Here is an 18,573-nt window from a genome sequence, read left to right as displayed (position 1 = left end):
GGAGTGGTGACACACACCATTGCCACATCCACAGTATCAGACCACAGATTACCCAGAACCAGTCACTTAATCCACAAGCTGGGATCAGGATGAGTGAAGCAGCTGAGGTTGGGAATCCCAGTAGCCAGTATGCTGAGCAAGAGAAAACCAGAATCCATCCAATAAATTCTGTATTCAAACTATCACACTCTCTGAGATTTAGGCTTCTCCTGGAAGCCCAGCTCAGACTGAGATCCAAATCTGGTGTCCCTCCTCCTGAAACTAGAGCCTAAATAATTCCTTTCTGTACACTCACCACAATTGCCCCTTCATTTTCCCTTTTTAAGCTCTCCAGAAGCAAACCCAAAAGCCTTTTCAAGAAATCCACTGAAGACATCCCTGGGAGCTGGTGGGGAGCACTGTAGTGAGGGAAACACAAGATCATGTGTGTTTGGATAGCAACTCATGCTCCAGATGGCTGCAGGGCAATGCAAAACTTCTGGCTAATCAGAATGGAGCAGGTATAAAAACACACATCACATCACAACTTTTTCAACACCCTTTTAAAACAAATATGATCACGAATGCAGAGAAATGCATGGGTACTAACAAAGAACTGAGACATGAAGGTCCTGAGTTTCCAACCTGACCTCTGAATGAGAACCTATGCTCCTAAGAAACTTACTGAAACTAATGGTATCTTCCTATGGGAAAAACAGGGCACATGTACTGCCTGCCTCCTACTGAGAACAGCACTGTGTCTTGTCAAACAATTCGTTCCGCCTCATATGGCTGGGAGAAACTTCATCTCTGGTTGACTAGACCAGACCAGAAGGCACTTTCCAGACCAGTAAGAGGCAAAACCAAAACTTTTATACAGAGCAGCAATGACTATTCAGGAAATACAAATTAATATGGTCAACCACAGCTGGTTAACTATTCTATAATACTGTTTTGGTAGTCTTTGGGAGAACAGGCAAAGAGGGTGAGGAAAGCTCTGTTTTACTTCCAGTCACAAATAGATTTTGGCTTTCATTTTCTATCTCCTGGGCAATGATAAGTGAGCTCTCATCTTTCAATCTCTCTGGACTCCCCACTTTGGTTTTGTGTGGTTGAAGTTAGTGTTCTGTGATCCCTGGAGTGGTTTTGAAATCCAGAGTGGCTCTCTAATAAGTTATGGAAGACCGGGACAGAATTCTCTTCAAGGATCATGGTACATTAAGTGGCTAATCTAAAGTTTGAAAACTTCAATTACTTTACTTTCAAGAGAATGAGCTGAACACCTGAAACTACTTCACCCACAGAGAGGTTAGAGAAGCATAGAAAGGACTCCATAAGGTTTCAGCAGTCTGATATCCTTAAGGAAGAGTGGTTTCCAGTATTTAAGCAGGGAAATGAGACCCAGGAGCCAATAGGTCTAATCCTGCCTGTACCAATGTGTATGGGTTTCACTTAAATTGACCTTGGCCCATATGCATGTACCACATTCTTTACAATGAGTATTTATAATGATTCCTGCGTACTCTACATGGAATGTGTAAAGGGTATTACTGCCATTCCAGGAAATGTGGATCAAATTACTCTGTTAACAGTGAAAAGACCCTTTCTCTCTGTCAGATAAGTTCTGCTGTGTTTACATAATCTCTTAGACTTCTTGTCACTCCTTCAAGATCTATTGACTAGTGTTGGTTATATGTCCATGCCAGAATACTCCCTGGTATTCATTCCAGGACTTGATGTTGCCTGGGAAACTGAGTAAAAGATTTAAAGAGAAATTCAGGTACATTTCTATATGTAACCTACACAAGGAATTGCCTATTTAGTGATGCTGATCACCACAAGAGTGCCGTGTCCTTCTCCATAAAATGGATGGAATCTGACAATTAAGGCTCAATGTGCTGCGATAATGTGGGTTTTATAAACATAGTATAAGTAATGATCTCATCTTTTGGAAAACCATTCCAATTCTTTCACAGCACTGTTTACATACAGATGTCAATGTGAGACACTGATATAAAATAGAATACAACATTTGGACTGAGCTCTCACAGTACACACTTTTTGGACTATCACCAAAAAGTTGCTGACTTCTTCACAAGCAACAGATTAGATTCAAGCCTTCAGCATTCCAAAGAGACATCATCAATTTCAGAAGAATTTTTTAAAAAAGCAAAAATAAACTAAATGGTCAATGTAATTAATCTCTGGAGAAATTCCACAGAAACAAATTGAGAGAGAGATAGAGAGATAGAGAGAATCCCACATTCACATACACATTCATTTCTAAATAGCATTTAAGTAAGACTTCACAGGTATGATTATCAACTACTGAAAACTGGAATGGAATGCATGGAAATGAAAAGGATTAAATGGGAGTTTGGGAACGAGGGAAGGAGAAATGCTGCCTGAGTAACTGGGGAGAACTGTGGGGCCTGTCACATATACCAAAACAAGTAATGGATTCCAAAAGAAGTTCTGAAAGATCCAGCATTAGAGAAACGTGAAATCTAAATCTAAGTTTTTGATATCAGTAACAATATTGAGGAATCATGCAACCATGCATATTTCAGAATAGATGAAGAGACAAGAACTATTCATACATAAGAATGCCTGTTGAAAGTCACAACTCATGTCTGCAATTTGATCCAATGAGCTTTTGAGTGGTAACAGAATTCATTGTGGGACTACTTTGAATGACTTCCCATTGATGCTTCCATTTCTTGCTTTTATTTGCCATCAAGAAGGTGTTCTCAACAAATAAATGGGCCAGAAAGCTTCCTTGTTAAAAAAGCACTTTTCCAGTCTCACTCTATGATAGATTCAGTATTTGCTCTCTGCTTCACTTTATCCAAATTCTCTATGATTTTTTGATAATAAAGAAGTCCACATAGAGATTTACTTCTGTATAATTGGTCTTCAGGAATAAAAAAGCTCCAAAACTTTACTAATGCACCAGTATTTCACATCTGTAAATTGCAACATTTCCTGTTGACATTCAATTTTGAGTGCAATCTATATTTAAAATAGCAGTAACTCCACAGTTACAATCCATTTTACACTTCAGCAGCTCAGTAGTCTGTATACAAGAGACCCATCAGAATGCCCTGCAGTGGGCATGTTTAGTATAAATGGGCCTGTTAGCAGGCACATCCTTTTCATCAAAGCATTGAAAACCTCTATGTGAAAGGACCACAACTATTTTTAATGACCTTTCCCAGATCAAGTCATGAAGCAATACATCCTGGTGTGAAAATGTCAGTGGGAGGTTAGCACAAGGTAAAATATAGCCTTTATGCAGTCATTAAACTATTCTTAAATTGTAGATGCAGTCAGCATCAAGTAACAGGAGCAGGATTACACTTCATACACTTCTGATTTTTCTGCTTTCTTCCTCCCTGTTATAGTTTTTTCATCCCAGGAAGTGTTCGAAAAACAAGCAGACATGGCACTTCATGATACAGTTTCGGCCATGGTGGTGTTTGGTCAAAGACTTAATGATTTTTGAGGCCTTTTCCAACCTTAAGGAATCTATGATTCTATCATCTTGCTATCTTTTCTTCTTTCATGCTATTACAGGGGTTTTTTTGCCTTAGGAATCCAGTGAATTCCTCCTGCAGTGAAGCAAAGCATCTTTGAAACAGTTCAGAGACTTTCAGAGTTTCCTCAGCTCCTTTCTCATTAGTCAGCCCAAGTGCAGGGTACCAGCAGACTTCACATCTCCTCAACTTAAGGCATGGGACCACTGAAATAAATAGAAAACAAACTCCTTTTTCAATTAAAAGTTGGTCTATAACCTGTACAAACCTAAGAGGCAGGAATGTAAGAACTGAAGTTGGAGAAGTGCCTTTCCAGAGGGCCTGGACCAAGTCTGCCTACAGGAACAACAGGATCAATAAGTGGTACCACAGCTCCATGTGTTTAGCCTCACTGAACACACTGCAGCACTTCCAAACAGGGAGGGCTTCAAATTAATGACTGACAAAACATCTGAGGAAAATGAGCCTCTCTTCCCAACAAAACACCAATTTGTGTAAGAGCACTGGGCTGGCAGCCAGAAAACCATGTATTATCACAAAACCTGCTCTGCCATGGCCCTTCCTCTATACCTACAGGCAGAAACAGGCTTTATACATTGATTTTAACCCTCTTTGTAGAAGTAACTGTTTCAAAGAGACTGATAACCATAAACTAAAACACAAGAAGTTCCACCTCAACACAAGAAAGAACTTCCTTACACTGATGGTGGCAGAGCACTGGAAAAGGTGCCCAGGGAGGTTGCGGAGTCTCCTTCTGTGGAGACATTCACCACCTCCTCCAGACCCGCTCCTGTGTCACCTGCTCTAGGTGACCCTGCCTTGGCAGAGGGTTGGACTGGATGATGTCCAGCTGTCCCTTCCAACCCTAACAATCCTGTGATTCTGTGATTTCAAGAATGATGGCCCCGTCCAACCCTAACAATCCTGTGATTCTGTGATTTCAAGAATAATGCTATAACTTCAACATATTTTGGCATAACACACGTGCATTTTGCATCAAGCACTCGGCACATGAAATAGAAAAAAGAAAATTATGCTGTCTTACAGAGTGTGTACTTTTGTGTACATCAGAGAAGAGAGGGTAAAGGGGTTTTCAGGATCCCAAGAGTGTAAGAGTAACTCAGTGAATGTCTGGATGTGCAAATTGCATCTGTAGCTCCCATGCTTCAAAGTGTTTTTCAATAAAAGGTACAATTCTGCAAAGGAATAGAAAATCAAAGTTTTCTAACATAGCACAGCACTCACTAAAAAACAACACTGTCATTTAATTCTGCTTTCATCATCCTTGAGATATGGATATGTGCAATTAACCCTGGTAGACTGAACATGCACATTCACAGCAAACAACATAAGCATGTATATTACAAATCTATTTTCTGCCCTAACTTTACACTCTCCTCTTTGATCTTCCACAGCCTCTAATTCCATGTGGTGGCTGTTCACTACTTCTGTGTGCATATGTATATGTATGTCCCAATGATTATTCTGTCTTCACTATTGCGCCTGCTTTTTCCGTTGTTCTTGGGTTTTGGGGTTTTTTCCTGGGTTTCATTTTTACATATCGGCCTTTATTCAGTGAGAAAATTGAAAACTATTTGACCTTTCATTATTACCAAAAATTCCCAACAAATCTTCAAGGTGTTGAATAATGATTACCTGTGATAAAAATTAATGTTTTTTTCCAAAACTCCTCACTACCTGTTGAACATTTCTTTACAAATAAAGAACTATCCTAAACTGAAGTGCTCTTAGTAAATAAAAAATGCATAGTAGCAAGTCACACAGGCCAAAAATTCAGAAGGAACAAATATGATGCAGTAAAATATTAAGCATCAAGGATTAACCCATTGCTTAACTGAACTTAGTGATAAAGGACTGTAAATGGGCAAATTGATGCCATGGCATCAACTTTTTAAAAGGTTTTGGACAGATCTAAGGAATTAGAAAGTATATAATCTGCGTTCTGCTCCATAAAAAAATTGTAGAAACTATACAAATGAATAAATTACCAGATGGATCACAAAGATGTGGCAAAAAAAGGAAAAAAAAAAAGGAAAAACCAAGCTGGATTGAACATAGCACAGATTTGTTCACAGACTTTTCAAGTCTTTCCCTTCAAATGAGACTACAATCACAAAGACGAGCTTGGTTATTGCTTGGATTTCCAAAAAAAAAAAAAAAAAAAAGAAAGACTTCTTAACAGAAGTCTTATAAATAAACTATGTTCTCAGGAGGTAAAAGAACAGATCCTCCATTGATTTAAAAGCTTGACAAGAGTTGAAAATAAAGGTTAATAATAAAAGGCACTGTTTTGCTGTAAAAGAACAATTTCAGCGAAATCTGTTTAGAATCTCTATTAACACCTATGTAATTCAAAATACTTATAAAATACTTATAAATCACCTGAAAATGAGGATAAGAGCTAGCAGACAATGTTTGGTGGGGATACTGAGTTATTCACAGTAACAACATGAAAGACAACTGTGTAAAGCAACAAAACAATTTTGTGCTGCTGGCTAATTCTGCACTAATTCTGCACTAATTCCTGCCAATAAAGGGTGGAATCCACCTGCTTAATCCCATGTGCCTTTAGTCATTTCCATGTGTTCAGGTACCCTTCCTCAACTCAAAGAACTCTCTTGAAGACAGCTACAGCCTATCTCTCCTGAGCCCTTCAGCAAGAATGTTTCAGACACACTAGAGTCACTAAAAGGCCTTCCATTCTAATCTCAGTGAAATTAAATAGCAATTATTATAATCTCAACAACAATGGGCTTTAAGCAAACAATGATTATTCCAAAATAGTTTCATGTACATCTAATTTTGAATTTATAAGAAACCCTGCTTTATGTCCTGATTTGTTGGGTTTTTTTACATAAACATAGTGTGAAAATATTTACTTATAATTTATCCTCTCAGGCCAGTTTTCAAGCTAATACACATTTTTCTGGGTGACTTTGACTTAGATCTACATTATTTTATCTCAATGATTGGCAGCTGATAAACATCATCTTCACAATTCAGCTAATTAAGAGGATCATATTGATAGAGAAGATTAGTTTTTCACTCATTTAACATAAAATTTTATTCCTCACTCCCCCTCCACAGGTTCTTTAATTTTTCCTTGACTAAATTCATGGAGAATAAGCCATCAAACTCAATGTCTGAACTTCCAGTCTTAAAGGTGTTTCATGCTCCTTTATTTTCTTTGTGGTATTACTCATGTTCCTCCTGATCTCAATTCACACTGACTACATTAAGTTCATTATTTAATCTATTTCAATTCTACCAAAAGTAGGATCCTAGAAAAGACACAGCCTAAATATTTGGTGGGGGTGGTAGTGGTGAGGAGGGTTGTGTTTTCTTTTTTAATTAGCTCCTAGAGAGCTGCCAAATGTGGTTTTTACAAGTATCTCCTTCTTTTTTCCTTCATCTCCTGGGTGGTTGTCAAGCAGTAAAACCCAGTTCTTGATGCACTTCCACAGAAGCTTTTTCACCAGTCAATTGTTCAATAGAGATTTGCCTCCTACTCTCATCATTCAAGGGCTTCCTATTTTCTCCACCTCATTCCCTATGTTGCCACTGTAAGCATATCTGATTGACTGGTCCCAGTTCATCCCTATGTCCCTCTTCAACACATTTCCTGCTTCCCCACAGAGTATCCCTCCCTTTCTCTTTTCCTTTCATTTCTTTCCCAGTCTTGACCACTGGCTGTCCGAAGACATCTGTTTTGAATCAGATATCACTAACTTCAGCCAAATTTGCTTCCTGCCATTTCCTTTAGCTGCACTATCTCCCTTCCTTCTAGATTCCTAGTAAAAATATATACTATGATTCAACTTTTTTCCAGTAGAACAGACACAATATATGCCACCTTTGGAGAGTTTCCAATTATACAACGACAGAAAAGATGTACATATTTCGTTCCAAGGAATTCAGTCACATGAGGTAATCTAACAGATTTCCATTTATTTGTCCAAATTACTGGCTTCTCTTCAATCTCCCAGTACAAAAGATCTGTTTTGGGGGGGGTGTGTTATTAGATGTGAATGTGACTATTGTCTGCCTTCAATCTACCTGCATTAGTGACCTCAAAATTTGCTTTGGTCCACAGAGCAACTAGATTATTTGAAAGGATTCAGAAAGTCTTCTAAATTCTTTCAGAAGACTCAGCAAATGGAACCTTTTCACCGCTGTTTGTCAAGAGTTGTCCAATCTCTCTTCTTCAGGTGGTATGTGGAATTTACCACCAAAACTATTTAAGATGTATTATTCCCATTAAAATTTCCACTTTATGTTTTGGTTTTCAGAGGGATTGATGAGGTTTCAGATGGGAGTTTTCTTCTGCAGGACTATATTAACATATAAATGCTCACAGCTTCTCAAATTTTGCCTTTACATTTCCTTGGCATGCTGCTCTGAGCCAAACTTCTCAGTCATTAGTGAAAATACAAAGCAAGTCTGCATATAATACTGGTGCTGGAAAGAGTGCCATCATCCTTACACAACTCATATATATCCATCTGGGCACAGTCACTCCCAGGGGTCTAAGAAGTCATGTAGCAAGACTAAACTCCAAGCCAATTAACATGAACTTTTCTTTAAAACTTCCAGAGATAATGTAGCAAATCCTTAAAACCAGCAGGAGCTAACTACTACCTAACTACTCTTGATGTTTTTGAAAGTTTATCGCTAAAAAGTACAAGCGCAGCTAATAATTTAGCAATTCTATCAAAACAAGCAATTAAGTGTGTCTTGTATGATTTGTTCTCTATAAAAATCATGCTGTTTGTTTACGCAAACTTCTATTACCCTCTAGACTTTACTGATTTTCATCTCCAATTATTTTATAAGGAATTGAAATCTAATTCATGAGCTACTCACAGTGACACCTAAATCTTTTCTCACAGCAAACCTGTCAAATGAGGATGATCAGTCAGTATAAAATAGACTATTTTTGCCAATGCATATTACCATACTTAGAGAGTAGGAAGTAACTGAGCTACAGTTCAGTTAAATTTCACGTTAAGAGTTTGCTGAGCCTCCCAAATTATTTTAAACTGCCTACCTTTCCTAACTTTCTGCCATTATTTGACTGAGCAATGTAGTTTAAGTACTGCAGTTCTTGACTTTTTCTTCCACAAATTAGCATAGGAATGTCCATCTGCAAAGGCTTAGCAAAAGGTAATGTGTCTTAAGAGAAATCCTTGCAAATACACTCAGAAAAAGATAGTTACTTAAGTCCATAACCATCACCTCTGTTTAACCTTTTATTCCACTTTTTCCATTACATTCTACAATCAGGGGTAGCTTGGCCCCTGTTAGATGGTGACACTAATATTGTCATATTGTCATCAAAATATCTGCCACACCTTGAGAAGAGCACAATGGAAATGGCTGCAGATCGAGGAAGCGTGGTGATCCTAAGAGCTGCCTGATATAGGTCTTAGGTACTCATTTCTGCAATGCAGTTCATGAAAATTACAATTGACAAATGCAGAAAAAGCAGCATGTTGCCTAGAAGCAGGGGGAAATGCAAGTAAGAGAGGAGATAAATGGCCATATTTTTAAATTCCCTGTATTCTATTGCAAGTGCCTGCCTGATCTGCGCTTCTAAAAAAATCACAATAGATCACCAAAAGCTCTCAACCCCACTCCCATGCCTAAACTGCCCTTTTGGTAGGCAGGATTGCTTCATTTTTTTTTCCCTTAGAAGACGGATGAAAGCTGGGATGCTCTCAGTATAACTGCATTCTTGCAAAGGGAAATTCAGAGCTCAGCATAAGCTTCACTCTGGAAAGTACAACCACCAGCAGCAACAAATAAGGTTCAGACAGAGGAAGTGTTCATCCTCCCTGCAAAATGTGGCCAGTTGTACCTGGAGAGATGAAGGAACTTCAGCAAAAACGATGGGAAATGTACTTCTGGCAAGTCTGGTGCCTGAAACCTTGGAGAAATATAAGCAGGGAAGAAGGCAGGGATGGGAATGGACATGAGCTTCTTAAACTGCCTACTTGGAAACTTAATTTTTATCCAAGATGTATTTCAGTCACTAAATTGCATATGTGGAACCAGGACCTCATAGTCCTGTGATGCATCCACATCTGCTAGACTGGCACTTTGAGAGGGTGTTTCATGGGAGCTCATCTGGGGTAGGGAATAGAAGCGGGAACAAGTTGCTCTGTTATTCTTCAACCTTTTCAATTTCATGGCAGCTGAGGTCTTCTGGTTCCTGCTCAGAAAGCAAGATAAACTTGTGGCTTATGCAGGTGTGACAGTATCTTTAGTCAGTGAAGAAGTAAGTCAAGAACTAAGATATAAAGACTGCAGTGGTAAGAACTGAATAAAAGACTGTTAAAAAAACCAACTAGCATTTACTTTTCTATGCTTTTAAATCAAGTTGCTTTAAAGGAAAAAAGTTCAAACCACCTTGAACATTGACAGTTTCAACCTGCATCTACGAAGCATAGATTTCTGAAGTTGCTTTTTCTAAAATTCTGATATAAAGTATGCTATTATGTCAATACTTTGGGTTTGCATCCAAAAAGAAAACTCCCAAAACAATGAACTTTTTCCCCACCTCCTATCTTGTCTCCCTCACTCTCCTCAAAAAAAAAAATTAAAATTTCAAGTTCTTTTTAATACAATAAAATATGTGTTTTTCAATAACATTTCTTTCATTCTTGATTTCAAGATTAAAAGCACGTAATGCTGACCCTGGAAAATTACATATGGAATTTGAAATCCTACCACAGTTATGCTGTACTGTATGCAAGAATAGATCTCAAAGAAATTTGAGATCTCAAGGAAAACAGCAAATATTTGCTATCTATCTACCTTGGTGTAAGCCAAGGGACATACAGGGTCATTTATCTTAAGGTCTGTTGGAAGCAAGCTGGAATGCAGAACTTCCTCTAGAAAAATTCCTGGATGCTTTTTCCTAATCCCACTCTGCCTCAGACCGACAATGATCCTCTGCATTTTATACAAATTCACCAGCAACAAGTACTTAGAAATTAACTGACACTTCTGTTAATTACCTATCAACCAGAACACAAAACAACTCCCACCCCCAACAAAACTGTCCTGATTCTGTAGTTTATCACTACTAAACAAGGTTAAAAAAAAAATAGTAGTGAACCCCCCCATCCAAAATACCATTTGGAAGTGGTAACGTAATCACACATGTATGAATAAAGATGTCAAGATTGGTTTAGCAAACAGACCATTCAATAATCTCCATTTTCTTGGATTTTACTGCTTAACAGCAGTTAAGCACATCTAAGAACCCAATAAACATGTAATATGGTAAACTACTACTGTGAATGCTATGAATTCAAATTTTTTCATTTTCAGAGGTGATAAACTGAGAACACCTTTCTACTTTCACTTCAAAATCAATTTTGTCACTGATTTTACTGAAACAAAAGAAGGTCTTATCCAAAGAACTACCATTAAATGACAAAGAAATACTGTGAATAACTTTACAAGGGCTTCCAAATTTTGTATCAGCCACTATGCAACAAATAATACTCAAAAAGCAATAGAAAATAAGTAAGAAAAATGGAAAGATCTGCTGAAAGACATTTTTCATTTTAGCGGATGCTGAGTTTCCATAGAAGTGATGTTGCAGAAAGTTAGTGGCAATTTGAATTTAATGAAGGATAGCTGAAAAAAAAATCATTATTCAAATCGCCCCCTTAAATCTCTAAAGGCACCTTTCATGCACTTATCGTGAGGGGGAGAAAATGCATAGCTGAGCAGATTATTATTAAAGTAGAATATATGCTACACTAGAAAACTGATAAGCAGTACCCTCTTTACTATACCTAAGAACTGATAAAAGTAAATGCCAAGATTTTTTTATCAAACCAGTTCTTTATTTTAAAAAAAGTACAGGAGAGCATCCAAACTTCTAAGATTCAATCACTTTTACTATCAAGGGAGAGAGGGAGAAACCAAACACTGCTCTGTTCCACTGGTACAAATATAGATTTACATATATGATAGCAGAGTTTTGTTCCACTCATCCAATTCTTATTTTAAGGAGTTTTGGTCTACCAGAAGCTGTAACCTCAAACTCAAGAAGCCATTAAACTCCTAATTGTTGGAAGCAGGGAAGATACTCCAAGGGAACTATTCCTCTGTACTCTCACCACATCTTATCTCTAAGCATCAACCATGGACTTCTACCATCTGCAGAGGTACAGAGGTTCCTTTGGGGCTTTTGTTCTCTCTCCTGTGGCCCGCTTTAAGTTTTATGGACCATTTAAAATGACTGAGTCTGCTAATGCCAAATGTGACTAAATTTGCTTTTTAGCAGGCACACCTGGGCTGGGCTTACAATCAAAGGCTCCACTGTGCAGAGATGTAACAGATCAGCACGCTCAGTTTTACAGCAGCAGGACAAATCCAGGCAGACCACAAATTGGCAGGTGAGTTATTCACCTGGCTTTTTAGTGAGACCAATCTTTAAATAGCATGGTATGTGTTTTATTCATCCAGTAGCAGAGACCAGCCTAGGATGACAGCAGAAGTTAGAAATGTCTGACAGTGAATAATTTCCAAATTCTCAAGTGAAGTTTTACATGACTGTGTTCCCTGTAACAGCAGATGACTGGGTTCCTTCTCCTGAGGTTTATCCCCCATCCTTTAAACCCAGTATTGTCATTCTTCTACAGTCATGACGTTTAAATATTTTTAGGTGCCTATCCAGTGTTAGAAATCACAGTTCTTCACTCATGACTGGCTTTTTCTGATTACCTATTCTGCAAGGATAAACAGGTTAAAAATAGTAAATGTTTATCCAGATAGGAATATCCCTAAGTACCTCATAAATAAGGACATGGCAGAGAAGAAGAAAATGTAAGAGCTGTTCTGTGGGTGAAAAGAGAGCACCAAAACATGGAAGAGCACTCCCTTATCCATCCTTCCACTCCCAAAATATTTCAAGACCCAGGCTTCTCTCAGAAAATCTGACACTGGTGGCAGAGAAGGGAATAACACAGCAGTCAGACTGAGAGGCAGGTGGCACAGCAAAAAAGAACAGGAGTGAACACTTGCAGGTTTAGATTAACTGGAGAGAGGGACAGAGTTATTTATGCAGCAGAGATAAGTACAACTGGGGTAAACTCAGGAGCTGACACCAGAGGCATGAAAAAGGAGATACTGCAATCTATGTAGAAAAATACATATACATAATATATACTTGTGGGAGGAAAAGCTTCAACTTTCCTGTAGTTTTGCCTTTTCTTTCATTCTACAGTGTCCTATTTTAGATGTTTCCACCATACACTATAAACAATTCAGAGGAATAGAGAATGTGTAGCCTCTAAATGAAGCTGCCCTGAAACTCAGCTCTGAGCAAAGATAGTGACATTGGAGCAGCTTGCAGATCTGACAGCTCCTGCAGACTGTCACTGTTCCCTTGCTCCTCAGCCAGAGCCCAGCTCACAAAATAACCCAGCAAAGGGGTGGCCCGGGCCACCAAACTGATGTAGCAAAACCCTCTTCTGAAATTATACCTGTGATGGTGAATATTTTTTAAACCTCCCTTTCTCTTTCCACAGAAGAGTAATATTCTGTTCTGTTGTTCACTGCTCTGTTACAAAATCCAAAGGTTGCTGACCAGCTGCATGGCACAGAAAAGTACAAAGATGTGATATTATGCATGGACTATTGGCTTTATTATGGGTTAATTGGGTTAATTACCCTCAGTGCAGCACTCGTTCCAGAGCTGATATGCTCGGTGTATCCCTACACAATGCAGTCATATTCTCCACCTCTCTGCTTCTCACCCTTGTTTTTAAAATGGGGATAACAGCTTTCCCAACTTCTTCACAAGGACCTTGTGAAAACAAATTAACATGCTGAGATGCTCAGATGCTGAGGAAATCCAGTGAAGCATCCAAGGCAGGAGAGATGGCCCTACTGTGGATTACATAAATAGGTACTGTTAAAATGACTGACAGGATGTGCCTGAATCTTTAATCAATGCTAAACACTTCAAGCAAATATTTATCCCTGTGACTTCATGTAAGATGATGAGTCTTGATGCAAAAAAAGGAGATGTCCACCAAGAAAAATTCATGCAGGGTCACTGACCCAGAGAGATGGATACTGAAGTTCCCAAGGCTGAGAACCTTTGGGTTTTGGCAAGACTCAAATCCCAGGAAGGGATGACAGAATTCAGTTCTCTTTGCATGGATAATTGAAGCTCTGTTTTTCAAAACCTTGAAAACAGAGTACATTTAGACCTATAATTCACATTCTTCCTGTGACATGCAACAGCTTATCAATTATATGTTTTACAGGAAATTTATATTCCCTGCTTCCTTAGAGAGCCCAGAATAAACAAAAAAAAGCAAACAAATCCTAATTTGCATTTGTTCACAACTGGAAAAAAAAGTTTCAAACAGCAAAGAAATGAGTACTCTGCAGGGAAGAGTAATTTCTATCAGCATTCAAAAAAGCTTCTTACATTAATTTCTTGTGAAATACCTTGCAAAACCCCCGATATATAAGCTGTCCCAATCCCCGGGCAGGATTCCCGTGCTTATTTAGAGCGGCATATGAATGATACCAACAGGGTTAAAGGCAAGACCCCCAAGCACCTCACAGGAGGCATTCAGAACTTTCCAGGAATAAATCTTTGCAGAACACATTTGCTAATATGGCTGTTTATAGCCATCTATGTGATAAAGAGAGACTTTTAGGTTCCCAGAGCCCTTTAAGTGCAAATGACATTATACAGTATGTATGCACTGAATGAAAAATAGGACTTGCAATCCAAAAGTACCAATGAAAATGCCACTAAAACATATGGTCTATTATGTTAAACAGATTTTTTTTTCAAGGTATTAAGGAAAAAGGCATTAGGTATAATACCAGATTCTGGGAGATGTTGTAATACCTCTACACAGCTTGGGCTGTGCCCAGATCCAATCCTGTTTTCATTTGCATTTTGCCTGTAAATTAGTAGCAGCTCTACCTATCTATTGATGGTAGTAAGGCTTTGCAGAGGGATCCAGACATGCTGGATTGATGGGCTGAGGCCAATAGTACAAGATTCAACAAGGCCTAGTGCTGGGTTCTGCACTTGGCTGACAATGAGCCCAGGCAGTGCTAAAGGCTGGGGGCAGAACAGCCAGAACCCAGCCCAGCAGAAAAGGCCCTGGCAGTGCTGGCTGACAGCAGCTGAACCTGAGCCAGCAGTGCCCAGGTGCCAAGAAGGCCAATGGCACCCTGGCCTGGATCAGCAATGGTGTGGCCAGCAGGGCAGGGATTGTCCCTTGTACTGGGCACTGGTGAGGCCTCAGCTCCAATCCTGCGTCCAGTTCTGGACCCCTCACTGCAAGAAGGACATTGAGGGGCTGGAGCGTGTCCAGAGAAGGGAAATGGAGCTGGGGAAGGGTCTGGAGCAAAAGTTATGAGCAGCAGCTGAGGAAGTCAGGGGTGTTTAGTTTGGAGAAAAAGAGGCTCAGCTGGGACCTTCTTGTTCTCTTCAACTGCCTGAAAGGAGGTTGTAGACAGCTGGAAATCAATCTCGTCCCTCAAGCAGCAGCAACGGAATGTGAGAGAATGGACACAAAATGCACCTGGGGAACATTAGTCAGGATAGTAGGAAAAAATTATTCACTGAAAATATGTACACTGATGTACGTTCAAGTCATTGAAACAAGCTGCCCAGGGAAGTGGTGGAATCACCACTTTTGGAGCTGTTCAAAAGGCATGTAGATGACTTGGTGACTTGGCTTAGTGGTGAGCAGTGCTCAGTTAACTGTAGGACTCCATAATCTTAGAGGTCTTTTCCAAGCTTAATGACTCTACAGTTCCAAAAGGATAACTATAATGAAATGTGTCTTTGGAGTACCTAGAAGGAAAGTCTTGTACATGTGTGTCTGTTGTACCTCAACAGTTTGCCACAGACTTAGGCAACACTGAGAAAACCAAGGGATACACCTTCAGTTCAGACACTGTGCCAGAGCTGACTGCCCAGTCTCCTGTATCATTAGTCAGGAGAAACAGCCTTCCATAACCCAATCCATTCACACCAGTGTAAAGGTGAACTGCCCCTCAAAAGTGTTTATAGCTCTCCAACAACATAAATCTGGACAGATTAATTTCACTGTCAGCATCACTATCAAATACTGCTGAGCAAGGCACAGTTTCTATCTTTTTTTCTGCCACATCTGCTTCTCCCACAGGTTTCATCTATAGATTTTTACTACAGCATGAGGCAAAGTGAGGCTGCTTGCTAACATATAGTGAGATAGCATGACAGGAATTACTAACCTCTAAGGAAGAGTCCTACTCTTCCAGTCGAGCTCCCCTTCACCTGTTGGCTACATACACTTTTTTAAGTTATATGCTCAACTTCGTTGGTTTCCTCCAAAAAAAAATATTATATCATTGCTTCATGTTATATTGCAGCACAACTAAGAGAAAAATAATGAAAACAAATTTTCTGATTTTACTGGGGACTAGAAGCACATCTAAGCAGTCATAACAGCCATATTTTCTGGTTATTGCAGGTTGTAAATAAAGACCAGAGCTAACTTGGGTTTTGTGTATATTGCCATAAACCCAGAATGTTTGACTCACTTGTGTTTGACCTTACGGAATTTCCCATGTCAGGAGAGTGTGGCTTTTGAGTAGCAATATCTCTGGTATATAACCCCCAAGCTAAGTATAGCCTATCACAAAAACTATACTCAAACAGTGCTTTCCCTCTGGGAATAATAAATAATGAATACTGTAGAAATTGGATGTGCACATTGGTTTTAAACTTCAGTAACACTGTCAAAGTGTTGCCTGGCTAAATGAGCACTTAAAACAGAATTTTAAAATAGTGTCCAGAAGAAAATTAGGTGTTGTTTAAAATTTTTTGCTTATAAACCTCATAAGCTGCAACGATTTTAAGTAGTTAAATCTATATTTGCTTTTCCATAAAAGTAACTTTAAGTAATTGCTCTCATAAAGATCAATACTAGGTTTCAGCTTTAATAACATTTCTATAACCAAGTTGGAAATATTTTGCTCTAAATTACGCACTGCTACACTTCTGTGACTGGGACTGCTGCAGAAACATCCTGGCGCTTTCCATAAAACAAAGAAAGCAATAAAGACAGCAAATATCCTATACATAATGTGAGCTTAATGAGATTACTCATTGCAAATAACTCATGTAAAATGTTTCCTGATGATGATGTCAAGCAGCTATGTGGGTCAGCCTGCAGATTATGGTTTTGAGCAGCTTAATGTTTATCATAAAAATTTTTACATATACTATCAACTTATCTTCAGAGTTACTGAGCTTGTTTTGCAGTTTTGAAATAGTTTCACTGTTTCACCTTCCATAGTTTCACTGGGAACTGCAATGGGATGAAGGACCATATATGTTATAAATTAGGTATACACATTTCATTATCAAAAGGCTATTGCCATTTCAAGAAATCTTCTATCCCACTTCTTCCCTTCTATTTGATAAAATAGTGGAGTAAATGGCTTTTTTGCTTGATCTCTCTCCAAATTTGCTCCTAAGCCTAATCCCTCCTGTTTACAGATACTCTGCTAGCCCATGCCTCTATTTACCCAAGCATGAAGCATTTGCTGTCCTGCTGGGATGTGCTGTGGTTTACTGCTAATCCAACACTACCTTAGCCTAGTAAGCCTAATTTTCCCCACTGAATCCGTAAATCAGATTACAGGAGAGAATCTTCAGCACCTCCAGCTACTGCCAACAACAATAGGAACAGCATGTTTTTCCCCAGGGAAGGCTGGGGAGGGGAGGTGAAAACAAGGAAGATTCAGAGAGCTATCCAAGGGGAAGGGGGATTTAAGTGGCTGTTTAAAAAAGCATCTTCATAGCTAGCAGTTGGTAACAGACTCAGCATTGCAGGGTTTTTTAACCATGCCTTTTAGAGAATTGGACAGTAAAGTGCATTGAGCATTGGGCAAGGAGAGGTACAGGAGACTTAGGAATGAAGAAGATTTGCAGGAATATAGAGACCTAGCAGAAATATGCATAGTATTACTTTAATACCTCCTTTAAAAATAAAGCTGGGTTTTAGCACTCAGAATTTTCCACTGCCATTAAATACTGAAGTGAAAAACAGAAGAAGCACTGTATTAATAGCTCTGTTCTCAAATATTTCAGTTTATCCACAAAAAGCATTCACCACCACCTGGGTTGTGAGTGAAATTTATTAGCCAACAGGGGTTTAATAGAAAAAGACTTAAAGCTCAGAGAGTCCCTGCAAAATGCATTTCTTGGAGTGCAGAGCAATCTGTTTATTTTATAGAGCACATCTACACAGGAGAGGATGGGACACCGTTAGGAGGCACAACGCTAGTCCCAGGAGAGAGCCGACTCCTGCCAAACAGAGACTTCTATTTGTTTTGTCTTTAACAAAAGCAAGACTGTTCAGAAACAATTCTTCCAGGCTCATAGCCCAAGACCAATTTAGAATATGCATGTTTCAATATGTTTCTGTTTGGCTCCCTATCATGTCAGAACATTCTTTACATACATCACAACCACCAAAATTAACTTGCATCTTCCAAGTCATCTTCCAAAAGTACAAATTTCTTTAAAACAACTCCTGTGAAGTGAATCTCAATACAAAAGCCTTGATTTGTTTAAACCAGGAATGTTTATGGGTTAACTCTCCAATCAGGCAGGCTAAATTCAGAATTGTGCAAGGCATTCGTCCATTCTTGTTCCTCCAATGCTCCCAATAAACCAGGTAAAGAAAAAACAGGAGTAACTATATCCTCTGCATGCAGACCTATCCCATGTAAATAAAACAAGAACATATGCAGATTCAAAGAGGAGTGATACTTGCTGTCCTTGTGCTATGGATAAATGGCAAATCAAGGGGCAGAAAGTTCAGCTGCAGAGTTTAAAAGGGGCAGAGTTCAGCTGAGACTTCAGCTGCAGAACAGCCTGGCACCCGTGTAAATCTGCAGTCCATGAGCCATGGCAGAAGGTACAGCTGCTGCATTTACCCTGCAAGGACCTTCTTTAGGTTCACATTCCCCTAAAGTCACTGTCCCC

General features: G+C 39.1%; 2 protein-coding genes across 26 annotated transcripts in view; both read right to left on the bottom strand.

Annotated features, from left to right (window-relative positions):
* Positions 1-18,573, bottom strand: part of DLG2 (discs large MAGUK scaffold protein 2) — a 993,421-nt gene that overhangs the window by 803,411 nt on the left and 171,437 nt on the right. The window lies entirely within an intron of this gene.
* The window catches only part of PICALM (phosphatidylinositol binding clathrin assembly protein), a 355,304-nt gene continuing 344,577 nt past the window's right edge, over positions 7,847-18,573 (bottom strand). For both annotated transcript variants that reach the window (XR_012578985.1, XM_074535086.1), the window contains one exon: positions 7,847-7,858. The gene's annotated coding sequence lies outside the window, so the exon portion shown is untranslated. The remainder of the gene's footprint in view (positions 7,859-18,573) is intronic.

This window comes from Zonotrichia albicollis, chromosome 2, assembly GCF_047830755.1.
Source record: "Zonotrichia albicollis isolate bZonAlb1 chromosome 2, bZonAlb1.hap1, whole genome shotgun sequence".
Classification (NCBI taxonomy): domain Eukaryota; kingdom Metazoa; phylum Chordata; class Aves; order Passeriformes; family Passerellidae; genus Zonotrichia; species Zonotrichia albicollis.
The sequence above is the reverse complement of the archived record's forward strand: the minus strand, read 5'-3'. Positions and strand labels throughout refer to the sequence as shown.